General features: G+C 51.1%; 1 protein-coding gene across 1 annotated transcript in view; it reads left to right on the forward strand.

Annotated features, from left to right (window-relative positions):
- Positions 1–13,108, forward strand: part of LOC139387242 (chemokine XC receptor 1-like) — a 41,407-nt gene that overhangs the window by 422 nt on the left and 27,877 nt on the right. The window lies entirely within an intron of this gene.

Genomic DNA, 13,108 nt, shown 5'->3' on the forward strand with positions numbered 1-13,108 from the left:
AACAAAAATATAGTGAACAAATATATACTGAATAAATATATACTGAACAAATATATACTGAACAAATATATAAACGCGACATGTAATGCCTTCCTAACCATCTTAAATAAACATGCCCCTTTCAAGAAATTTAGAACCAGGAACAGATATAGCCCTTGGTTCTCCCCAGACCTGACTGCCCTTAACCAACACAAAAACATCCTATGGCGTTCTGCATTAGCATCGAACAGCCCCCGTGATATGCAGCTGTTCAGGGAAGCTAGAAACCATTATACACAGGCAGTTAGAAAAGCCAAGGCTAGCTTTTTCAAGCAGAAATTTGCTTCCTGCAACACTAACTCAAAAAAGTTCTGGGACACTGTAAAGTCCATGGAGAATAAGAACACCTCCTCCCAGCTGCCCACTGCACTGAAGATAGGAAACTCTGTCACCACTGATAAATCCACCATAATTGAGAATTTCAATAAGCATTTTTCTACGGCTGGCCATGCTTTCCACCTGGCTACTCCTACCCCGTTCAACAGCACTGCACCCCCAACAGCAACTCACCCAAGCCTTCCCCATTTCTCCTTCTCCCAAATCCGTTCAGCTGATGTTCTGAAAGAGCTGCAAAATCTGGACCCCTACAAATCAGCCGGGCTAGACAATCTGGACCCTTTCTTTCTAAAATTATCTGCCGAAATTGTTGCCACACCTATTACTAGCCTTTTCAACCTCTCTTTCGTGTCGTCTGAGATTCCCAAAGATTGGAAAGCAGCTGCGGTCATCCCCCTCTTCAAAGGGGGGAACACTCTTGACCCAAACTGCTACAGACCTATATCTATCCTACCATGCCTTTCTAAGGTCTTCGAAAGCCAAGTCAACAAACAGATTACCGACCATTTCGAATCTCACCATACCTTCTCTGCTATGCAATCTGGTTTCAGAGCTGGTCATGGGTGCACCTCAGCCACGCTCAAGGTCCTAAACGATATCTTAACCGCCATCGATAAGAAACATTACTGTGCAGCCGTATTCATTGATCTGGCCAAGGCTTTCGACTCTGTCAATCACCACATTCTCATCGGCAGACTCCACAGCCTTGGTTTCTCAAATGATTGCCTCGCCTGGTTTACCAACTACTTCTCTGATAGAGTTCAGTGTGTCAAATTGGAGGGTCTGCTGTCCGGACCTCTGGCAGTCTCTATGGGGGTGCCACAGGGTTCAATTCTTGGACCGACTCTCTTCTCTGTATACATCAATGAAGTCGCTCTTGCTGCTGGTGAGTCTCTGATCCACCTCTACGCAGACGACACCATTCTGTATACTTCTGGCCCTTCTTTGGACACTGTGTTAACAACCCTGCAGGCAAGCTTCAATGCCATACAACTCTCCTTCCGTGGCCTCCAATTGCTCTTAAATACAAGTAAAACTAAATGCATGCTCTTCAACCGATCGCTACCTGCACCTACCTGCCTGTCCAACATCACTACTCTGGACGGCTCTGACTTAGAATATGTGGACAACTACAAATACTTAGGTGTCTGGTTAGACTGTAAACTCTCCTTCCAGACCCATATCAAACATCTCCAATCCAAAGTTAAATCTAGAATTGGTTTCCTATTTCGCAACAAAGCATCCTTCACTCATGCTGCCAAACATACCCTTGTAAAACTGACCATCCTACCAATCCTCGACTTTGGCGATGTCATTTACAAAATAGCCTCCAATACCCTACTCAACAAATTGGATGCAGTCTATCATAGTGCAATCCGTTTTGTCACCAAAGCCCCATATACTACCCACCATTGCGACCTGTACGCTCTCATTGGCTGGCCCTCGCTTCATACTCGTCGCCAAACCCACTGGCTCCATGTCATCTACAAGACCCTGCTAGGTAAAGACCCCCCTTATCTCAGCTCGCTGGTCACCATAGCATCTCCCACCTGTAGCACACGCTCCAGCAGGTATATCTCTCTAGTCACCCCCAAAACCAATTCTTTCTTTGGCCGCCTCTCCTTCCAGTTCTCTGCTGCCAATGACTGGAACGAACTACAAAAATCTCTGAAACTGGAAACACTTATCTCCCTCACTAGCTTTAAGCACCAACTGTCAGAGCAGCTCACAGATTACTGCACCTGTATATAGCCCACCTATAATTTAGCCCAAACAACTACCTCTTTCCCTACTGTATTTAATTAATTAATTTATTTTGCTCCTTTGCACCCCATTATTTTTATTTCTACTTTGCACATTCTTCCATTGCAAAACTACCATTCCAGTGTTTTACTTGCTATATTGTATTTACTTTTCCACCATGGCCTTTTTTGCCTTTACTTCCCTTCTCACCTCATTTGCTCACATCGTATATAGACTTGTTTATACTGTATTATTGACTGTATGTTTGTTTTACTCCATGTGTAACTCTGTGTCGTTGTATGTGTCGAACTGCTTTGCTTTATCTTGGCCAGGTCGCAATTGTAAATGAGAACTTGTTCTCAACTTGCCTACCTGGTTAAATAAAGGGGAAATAAATAAATAAATAAATAAATTTAAAAAAAAGTGTTGATCCCATGTTTCATGAGCTGAAATTAAAGATCCCAGAAATGTTCCTTACAGACAAAAAGTTTATATCTCTCAAATGTTTTGCACAAATGTGTTTACATCCCTGTTAGTGAGCATTTCTCCTTCAGCAAGATAATCCATCCACCTGACAGGGCTGGCAGATCAAGAATCTGATTTACAGCATGATCAAGTACACCTTGTGCTGTGGACAATAAAAGGACACTAAAATGTGCAGTTTTGTCAGACAACACAATTCCACATATGTCTCAAGTTGAGGGAGCGTGAATTTGGCATGCTGACTGCAGGAATGTCCACCAGAGCTGTTGCCAGAGAACTGAAAGTTAATTTCTCTACCATAAGCAACCTCCAACATCGTTTTAGAGAACTTGGCAGTGCGTCTAACCGGCCACACAACCGCAGGCCACATGTATGGCGTCGTGTGGGCGAGGTGTTTCCTGATGTCAACGTGCCTCATGGTGGCGGTGGGGTTAGCTATGAGCAGGCATAAGCTACGGACAACAAACACAATTACATTTTATTGATGGCAATTTGAATGCACAGTGATACTGTGACAAGTTTGAGGCCCATTGTCGTGCCATTTATCCACAGCCATCACCTCATGTTTCAGCATGATAAAGCACAGCCCCATGTCGCAAGGATCTGGACACAATTCCCGTAAGCTGAAAATGTCCCAGTTCTTCCATGGCCTGCATACTCACCAGACATGTCACCCATTGAGCATGTTTGGGATGCTCTGGATCGACGTGTACGACAGTGTGTTCCAGTTCCCACCAATATCCAGCAACTTAATCATCAATGAAAAGGAAAAGGCATAACATGCACATAGGTTAGGCTACTAGGGTGACAATAGGTTAGGCTACTAGGGTGACCATAGGTTAGGCTACTAGGGTGACCATAGGTTAGACTACTAGGGTGACGATAGGTTAGGCTACTAGGGTGACGATAGGTTAGGCTACTAGGGTGACCATAGGTTAGGCTACTATGGTGACCATAGGTTAGGCTACTAGGGTGACCATAGGTTAGGCTACTATGGTGACCATAGGTTAGGCTGCTATGGTGACCATAGGTTAGGCTACTATGGTGACCATAGGTTAGGTTACTATGTTGACCATAGGTTAGGCTACTAGGGTGACCATAGGTTAGACTACTAGGGTGACCATAGGTTAGGCTACTATGGTGACCATGGGTTAGGCTACTATGGTGACCATGGGTTAGGCTACTATGGTGACCATAGGTTAGGCTGCTATGGTGACCATTGGTTAGGCTACTATGGTGACCATAGGTTAGGCTACTAGGGTGACAATAGGTTAGGCTACTATGGTGACCATAGGTTAGACTACTAGGGTGACCATAGGTTAGGCTACTATGGTGACCATAGGTTAGGCTACTATGGTGACCATGGGTTAGGCTACTATGGTGACCATGGGTTAGGCTACTATGGTGACCATAGGTTAGGCTACTATGGTGACCATAGGTTAGGCTACTAGGGTGACGATAGGTTAGGCTACTAGGTTGACCATAGGTTAGGTTACTATGGTGACCATAGGTTAGGTTACTATGGTGACCATAGGTTAGACTACTAGGGTGACCATAGGTTAGGCTACTATGGTGACCATAGGTTAGGCTACTATGGTGACCATAGGTTAGGCTACTATGGTGACCATTGGTTAGGCTACTATGGTGACCATAGGTTAGGCTACTATGGTGACCATAGGTTAGGCTACTAGGGTGACCATAGGTTAGACTACTAGGGTGACCATAGGTTAGGCTACTAGGGTGACCATAGGTTAGGCTACTATGGTGACCATTGGTTAGGCTACTATGGTGACCATAGGTTAGGCTACTATGGTGACCATAGGTTAGGCTACTATGGTGACCATAGGTTAGGCTACTAGGGTGACAATAGGTTAGGCTACTATGGTGACCATAGGTTAGACTACTAGGGTGACCATAGGTTAGGCTACTATGGTGACCATAGGTTAGGCTACTATGGTGACCATGGGTTAGGCTACTATGGTGACCATGGGTTAGGTTACTATGGTGACCATAGGTTAGGCTACTATATTGACCATAGGTTAGGCTACTATGGTGACCATGGGTTAGGCTACTATGGTGACCATGGGTTAGGCTACTATGGTGACCATGGGTTAGGCTACTATGGTGACCATGGGTTAGGTTATTATGGTGACCATAGGTTAGGTTACTATGGTGAGCGAGCGTTGCGCCTTTTCATTTTCAATATGTATTAATTACCCATTTATTTGTCTCTGCCTGCAAATCGTCCCCCTAAAAGGTAGGCTATACCCCTTAGGCCTAGGCAAAACGTTGCATCATCATTCTCTCTGTTTCCAGTTCAGGTTCAGGTGCTCGTGTGGCCTCAATTAAATAGAGTAGACTATAGCCTATGCATGGGTGGAGCCCAACATATCTTTCCAAGGAAATTGACTTCCTAAACAGGCCTATGGTTAGGCTATAGTTTACTACATTGCCTAGAAATAGGGCTAAATTATGATCCCCCATATTTCTCTGTCTGAAAATCTTCCCACTCCCAAAAGCTATAAAAATAGCTCAAGAGGAAGTGCAAGTCTCTCCAACTCTGCTCTCGTCTAACTACAGATATCATATTGGCTGATATAGCCCAGTAATACAATATAAGGGCCATGTGAGAATCTCTGGTCATTTAACCTATTTCTGAAGTTATTTTTATACATTTGAAATTGCCAATAGGGCGCAAAATTGCGGGGACCATGGGTGGCAAGTGAGCTGCTTCACATACGCCTAAAATAACATTTCAGGACTGTGGTTGGGTTGGACCAGTCCTTGAGGTAGTGGGTAGGACTGGAGTTGGACCAGTCCTTGAGGTAGTGGGTAGGACCGTGGTTGGACCAGTCCATGTGGTAGTGGGTAGTACTGTGGTTGGACCAGTCCATGTGGTAGTGGGTAGGACTGTGGTTGGGTTGGACCAGTCCTTGAGGTAGTGGGTAGGACTGTGGTTGGACCAGTCCATGTGGTAGTGGGTAGGACTGCAGTTGGGTTGGACCAGTCCTTGAGGTAGTGGGTAGGACTGTGGTTGGGTTGGACCAGTCCTTGAGGTAGTGGGTAGGACTGTGGTTGGACCAGTCCATGTGGTAGTGGGTAGGACTGCAGTTGGGTTGGACCAGTCCTTGAGGTAGTGGGTAGGACTGCAGTTGGACCAGTCCTTGAGGTAGTGGGTAGGACTGTGGCTGGACCAGTCCTTGAGGTAGTGGGTAGGACTGCAGTTGGACCAGTCCTTGAGGTAGTGGGTAGGACTGCGGCTGGACCAGTCCTTGAGGTAGTGGGTAGGACTGTGGTTGGACCAGTCCTTGAGGTAGTGGGTAGGACTGCGGTTGGCTTGGACCAGTCCTTGAGGTAGTGGGTAGGACTGTGGTTGGACCAGTCCATGTGGTAGTGGGTAGGACTGTGGTTGGACCAGTCCATGTATTAGTGGGTAGGACTGTGGTTGGACCAGTCCTTGAGGTAGTGGGTAGGACTGTGGCTGGACCAGTCCATGTGGTAGTGGGTAGGACTGCAGTTGGGTTGGACCAGTCCTTGTGGTAGTGGGTAGGACTGCAGTTGGACCAGTCCTTGAGGTAGTGGGTAGGACTGTGGCTGGACCAGTCCTTGAGGTAGTGGGTAGGACTGTGGTTGGACCAGTCCTTGAGGTAGTGGGTAGGACTGCGGTTGGCTTGGACCAGTCCTTGAGGTAGTGGGTAGGACTGTGGTTGGACCAGTCCATGTGGTAGTGGGTAGGACTGTGGTTGGACCAGTCCATGTGGTAGTGGGTAGGACTGTGGTTGGACCAGTCCTTGAGGTAGTGGGTAGGACTGTGGTTGGGTTGGACCAGTCCTTGAGGTAGTGGGTAGGACTGTGGTTGGGTTGGACCAGTCCTTGAGGTAGTGGATAGGACTGTGGTTGGCCCAGTCCATGTGGTAGTGGATAGGACTGTGGTTGGACCAGTCCTTGAGATAGTGGGTAGGACTGTGGTTGGGTTGGACCAGTCCTTGAGGTAGTGGGTAGATCTGTGGTTGGACCAGTCCATGTGGTAGTGGGTAGGACTGCAGTTGGGTTGGACCAGTCCTTGTGGTAGTGGGTAGGACTGCAGTTGGACCAGTCCTTGGGGTAGTGGGTAGGACTGTGGCTGGACCAGTCCTTGAGGTAGTGGGTAGGACTGTGGTTGGACCAGTCCTTGAGGTAGTGGGTAGGACTGCGGTTGGCTTGGACCAGAACTTGAGGTAGTGGGTAGGACTGTGGTTGGACCAGTCCATGTGGTAGTGGGTAGGACTGTGGTTGGACCAGTCCATGTGGTAGTGGGTAGGACTGTGGTTGGGTTGGACCAGTCCTTGAGGTAGTGGGTAGGACTGCGGTTGGACCAGTCCTTGAGGTAGTGGGTAGGACTGTGATTGGGTTGGACCAGTCCTTGTGGTAGTGGGTAGGACTGTGGTAGGACCAGTCCTTGAGGTAGTGGGTAGGACTGTGGTTGGACCAGTCCTTGAGGTAGTGGGTAGGACTGCGGTTGGGTTGGACCATGCCTTGAGGTAGTGGGTAGGACTGTGGTCGGGTTGGGCCAGTCCTTGTGCTAGTGGGTAGGACTGTGGTTGGACCAGTCCTTGAGGTAGTGGATAGGACTGTGGTTGGGTTGGACCAGTCCTTGTGGTAGTGGGTAGGACTGTGGTTGGGTTGGACCAGTCCTTGAGGTAGTGGATAGGACTGTGGTTGGGTTGGACCAGTCCTTGAGGTAGTGGGTAGGCCTGCGGTTGGGTTGGACGAGTCCTTGAGTTAGTGGATAGGACTGTGGTTGGGTTGGACTAGTCCTTGAGGTAGTGGGTAGGACTGTGGTCGGGTTGGGCCAGTCCTTGTGCTAGTGGGTAGGACTGTGGTTGGACCAGTCCTTGAGGTAGTGGATAGGACTGAGGTTGGGTTGGACCAGTCCTTGTGGTAGTGGGTAGGACTGTGGTTGGGTTTGACCAGTCCTTGAGGTGGTGGATAGGACTGTGGTTGGGTTGGACCAGTCCTTGAGGTAGTGGGTAGGACTGTGGTTGGACCAGTCCATGTGGTAGTGGGTAGGACTGCAGTTGGGTTGGACCAGTCCTTGAGGTAGTGGGTAGGACTGTGGTTGGACCAGTCCTTGAGGTAGTGGATAGGACTGTGGTTGGGTTGGACCAGTCCTTGTGGTAGTGGGTAGGACTGTGGTTGGGTTGGACCAGTCCTTGAGGTAGTGGATAGGACTGTGGTTGGGTTGGACCAGTCCTTGAGGTAGTGGGTAGGCCTGCGGTTGGGTTGGACGAGTCCTTGAGTTAGTGGATAGGACTGTGGTTGGGTTGGACTAGTCCTTGAGGTAGTGGGTAGGACTGTGGTCGGGTTGGGCCAGTCCTTGTGCTAGTGGGTAGGACTGTGGTTGGACCAGTCCTTGAGGTAGTGGATAGGACTGAGGTTGGGTTGGACCAGTCCTTGTGGTAGTGGGTAGGACTGTGGTTGGGTTGGACCAGTCCTTGAGGTGGTGGATAGGACTGTGGTTGGGTTGGACCAGTCCTTGAGGTAGTGGGTAGGCCTGCGGTTGGGTTGGACGAGTCCTTGAGGTAGTGGATAGGACTGTGGTTGGGTTGGACTAGTCCTTGAGGTAGTGGGTAGGACTGTGGTTGGGTTGGACCAGTCCTTGAGGTAGTGGATAGGACTGGGGTTGGGTTGGACCAGTCCTTGAGGTAGTGGATAGAACTGTGGTTGGACCAGTCCTTGTGGTAGTGGGTAGGACTGCGGTTGGGTTGGACCAGTCCTTGTGGTAGTGGGTAGGACTGTGGTTGGACCCGTCCTTGAGGTAGTGGATAGGACTGTGGTTGGGTTGGACCAGTCCTTGAGGTAGTGGATAGGACTAGGGTTGGGTTGGACCAGTCCTTGAGGTAGTGGATAGGACTGTGGTTGGACCAGTCCTTGAGGTAGTGGTAGGACTGTGGTTGGGTTGGACCAGTCCTTGAGGTAGTGGGTAGGACTGTGGTTGTTTTGGACCAGTCCTTCAGGTAGTGTATAGGACTGTGGTTGGGTTGGACTAGTCCTTGAGGTTGTGGGTAGGACTGTGGTTGGGTTGGACCAGTCCTTGAGGTAGTCGATAGGACTGGGGTTGGACCAGTCCATGTGGTAGTGGGTAGGACTGTGGTTGGGTTGGACCAGTCCTTGAGGTAGTGGGTAGGACTGCGGCTGGACCAGTCCTTGAGGTAGTGGGTAGGACTGTGGTTGGGTTGGACCAGTCCTTGTGGTAGTGGGTAGGACTGTGGTTGGACCAGTCCTTGAGGTAGTGGGTAGGACTGTGGTTGGACCAGTCCTTGAGGTAGTGGGTAGGACTGCGGTTGGGTTGGACCAGTCCTTGAGGTAGTGGGTAGGACTGCGGTCGGGTTGGGCCAGTCCTTGTGCTAGTGGGTAGGACTGTGGTTGGGTTGGACCAGTCCTTGTGGTAGTGGGTAGGACTGCGGTTGGGTTGGACCAGTCCTTGAGGTAGTGGATAGGACTGTGGTTGGGTTGGACCAGTCCTTGAGGTATTGGATAGGACTGCGGTTGGGTTGGACCAGTCCTTGAGGTAGTGGATAGGACTGTGGTTGGGTTGGACCAGTCCTTGAGGTAGTGGGTAGGACTGTGGTTGGGTTGGACCAGTCCTTGTGGTAGTGGATAGGACTGTGGTTGGACCAGTCCTTGAGGTAGTGGGTAGGACTGTGGTTGGGTTGGACCAGTCCTTGAGGTAGTGGATAGGACCGTGGTTGGTTTGGACCAGTCCTTGAGGTAGTGGGTAGGACTGTGGTTGGGTTGGACCAGTCCTTGTGGTAGTGGGTAGGACTGTGGTTGGACCAGTCCTTGAGGTAGTGGATAGGACTGTGGTTGGGTTGGACCAGTCCTTGTGGTAGTGGGTAGGACTGCGGTTGGGTTGGACCAGGCCTTGAGGTAGTGGGTAGGACTGTGGTCGGGTTGGGCCAGTCCTTGTGCTAGTGGGTAGGACTGTGGTTGGACCAGTCCTTGAGGTAGTGGATAGGACTGTGGTTGGGTTGGACCAGTCCTTGTGGTAGTGGGTAGGACTGTGGTTGGGTTGGACCAGTCCTTGAGGTAGTGGATAGGACTGTGGTTGGGTTGGACCAGTCCTTGAGGTAGTGGGTAGGCCTGCGGTTGGGTTGGACGAGTCCTTGAGTTAGTGGATAGGACTGTGGTTGGGTTGGACTAGTCCTTGAGGTAGTGGGTAGGACTGTGGTCGGGTTGGGCCAGTCCTTGTGCTAGTGGGTAGGACTGTGGTTGGACCAGTCCTTGAGGTAGTGGATAGGACTGTGGTTGGGTTGGACCAGTCCTTGTGGTAGTGGGTAGGACTGTGGTTGGGTTGGACCAGTCCTTGAGGTGGTGGATAGGACTGTGGTTGGGTTGGACCAGTCCTTGAGGTAGTGGGTAGGCCTGCGGTTGGGTTGGACGAGTCCTTGAGGTAGTGGATAGGACTGTGGTTGGGTTGGACTAGTCCTTGAGGTAGTGGGTAGGACTGTGGTTGGGTTGGACCAGTCCTTGAGGTAGTGGATAGGACTGGGGTTGGGTTGGACCAGTCCTTGAGGTAGTGGATAGGACTGTGGTTGGACCAGTCCTTGTGGTAGTGGGTAGGACTGCGGTTGGGTTGGACCAGTCCTTGTGGTAGTGGGTAGGACTGTGGTTGGACCCGTCCTTGAGGTAGTGGATAGGACTGTGGTTGGGTTGGACCAGTCCTTGAGGTAGTGGATAGGACTGGGGTTGGGTTGGACCAGTCCTTGAGGTAGTGGATAGGACTGTGGTTGGACCAGTCCTTGAGGTAGTGGTAGGACTGTGGTTGGGTTGGACCAGTCCTTGAGGTAGTGGGTAGGACTGTGGTTGTTTTGGACCAGTCCTTCAGGTAGTGTATAGGACTGTGGTTGGGTTGGACTAGTCCTTGAGGTTGTGGGTAGGACTGTGGTTGGGTTGGACCAGTCCTTGAGGTAGTCGATAGGACTGGGGTTGGACCAGTCCATGTGGTAGTGGGTAGGACTGTGGTTGGGTTGGACCAGTCCTTGAGGTAGTGGGTAGGACTGCGGCTGGACCAGTCCTTGAGGTAGTGGGTAGGACTGTGGTTGGGTTGGACCAGTCCTTGTGGTAGTGGGTAGGACTGTGGTTGGACCAGTCCTTGAGGTAGTGGGTAGGACTGTGGTTGGACCAGTCCTTGAGGTAGTGGGTAGGACTGTGGTTGGGTTGGACCAGTCCTTGAGGTAGTGGGTAGGACTGCGGTCGGGTTGGGCCAGTCCTTGTGCTAGTGGGTAGGACTGTGGTTGGGTTGGACCAGTCCTTGTGGTAGTGGGTAGGACTGCGGTTGGGTTGGACCAGTCCTTGACGTAGTGGATAGGACTGTGGTTGGGTTGGACCAGTCCTTGAGGTAGTGGGTAGGACTGCGGTTGGGTTGGACCAGTCCTTGAGGTAGTGGATAGGACTGTGTTTGGGTTGGACCAGTCCTTGAGGTAGTGGGTAGGACTGTGGTTGGGTTGGACCAGTCCTTGTGGTAGTGGATAGGACTGTGGTTGGACCAGTCCTTGAGGTAGTGGGTAGGACTGTGGTTGGGTTGGACCAGTCCTTGAGGTAGTGGATAGGACTGTGGTTGGGTTGGACCAGTCCTTGAGGTAGTGGGTAGGACTGTGGTTGGGTTGGACCAGTCCTTTTGGTAGTGGGTAGGACTGTGGTTGGACCAGTCCTTGAGGTAGTGGATAGGACTGTGGTTGGGTTGGACCAGTCCTTGTGGTAGTGGGTAGGACTGTGGTTGGGTTAGACCAGTCCTTGAGGTAGTGGGTAGGATTGCGGTCGGGTTGGGCCAGTCCTTGTGCTAGTGGGTAGGACTGTGGTTGGACCAGTCCTTGAGGTAGTGGATAGGACTGTGTTTGGGTTGGACCAGTCCTTGAGGTAGTGGGTAGGACTGTGGTTGGGTTGGACCAGTCCTTGTGGTAGTGGATAGGACTGTGGTTGGACCAGTCCTTGAGGTAGTGGGTAGGACTGTGGTTGGGTTGGACCAGTCCTTGAGGTAGTGGATAGGACTGTGGTTGGGTTGGACCAGTCCTTGAGGTAGTGGGTAGGACTGTGGTTGGGTTGGACCAGTCCTTGTGGTAGTGGGTAGGACTGTGGTTGGACCAGTCCTTGAGGTAGTGGATAGGACTGCGGTTGGGTTGGACCAGTCCTTGAGGTAGTGGGTAGGACTGCGGTTGGGTTGGACCAGTCCTTGAGGTAGTGGGTAGGCCTGCGGTTGGGTTGGACGAGTCCTTGAGTTAGTGGATAGGACTGTGGTTGGGTTGGACTAGTCCTTGAGGTAGTGGGTAGGACTGTGGTCGGGTTGGGCCAGTCCTTGTGCTAGTGGGTAGGACTGTGGTTGGACCAGTCCTTGAGGTAGTGGATAGGACTATGGTTGGGTTGGACCAGTCCTTGTGGTAGTGGGTAGGACTGCGGTTGGGTTGGACCAGTCCTTGAGGTAGTGGATAGGACTGTGGTTGGGTTGGACCAGTCCTTGAGGTAGTGGGTAGGACTGCGGTTGGGTTGGACCAGTCCTTGAGGTAGTGGATAGGACTGTGGTTGGGTTGGACCAGTCCTTGAGGTAGTGGGTAGGACTGTGGTTGGGTTGGACCAGTCCTTGTGGTAGTGGGTAGGACTGTGGTTGGACCAGTCCTTGAGGTAGTGGATAGGACTGCGGTTGGGTTGGACCAGTCCTTTAGGTAGTGGGTAGGACTTTGGTTGGGTTGGACCAGTCCTTGAGGTAGTGGGTAGGACTGCGGTTGGGTTGGACCAGTCCTTGAGGTAGTGGATAGGACTGTGGTTGGGTTGGACCAGTCCTTGAGGTAGTGGATAGGACTGCGGTTGGGTTGGACCAGTCCTTGAGGTAGTGGGTAGGACTGCGGTTGGGTTGGACCAGTCCTTGAGGTAGTGGGTAGGACTGCGGTCGGGTTGGGCCAGTCCTTGTGCTAGTGGGTAGGACTGTGGTTGGGTTGGACCAGTCCTTGAGGTAGTGGGTAGGCCTGCGGTTGGGTTGGACGAGTCCTTGAGTTAGTGGATAGGACTGTGGTTGGGTTGGACCAGTCCTTGTGGTAGTGGGTAGGACTGCGGTTGGGTTGGACCAGTCCTTGAGGTAGTGGATAGGACTGTGGTTGGGTTGGACCAGTCCTTGAGGTAGTGGGTAGGACTGCGGTTGGGTTGGACCAGTCCTTGAGGTAGTGGATAGGACTGTGTTTGGGTTGGACCAGTCCTTGAGGTAGTGGGTAGGACTGTGGTTGGGTTGGACCAGTCCTTGTGGTAGTGGATAGGACTGTGGTTGGACCAGTCCTTGAGGTAGTGGGTAGGACTGTGGTTGGGTTGGACCAGTCCTTGAGGTAGTGGATAGGACTGTGGTTGGGTTGGACCAGTCCTTGAGGTAGTGGGTAGGACTGTGGTTGGGTTGGACCAGTCCTTGTGGTAGTGGGTAGGACTGTGGTTGGACCAGTCCTTGAGGTAGTGGATAGGACTGTGGTTGGGTTGGACCAGTCCTTGT

The sequence above is a fragment of the Oncorhynchus clarkii genome, chromosome 28 (genome assembly GCF_045791955.1).
Source record: "Oncorhynchus clarkii lewisi isolate Uvic-CL-2024 chromosome 28, UVic_Ocla_1.0, whole genome shotgun sequence".
Taxonomy (NCBI): domain Eukaryota; kingdom Metazoa; phylum Chordata; class Actinopteri; order Salmoniformes; family Salmonidae; genus Oncorhynchus; species Oncorhynchus clarkii.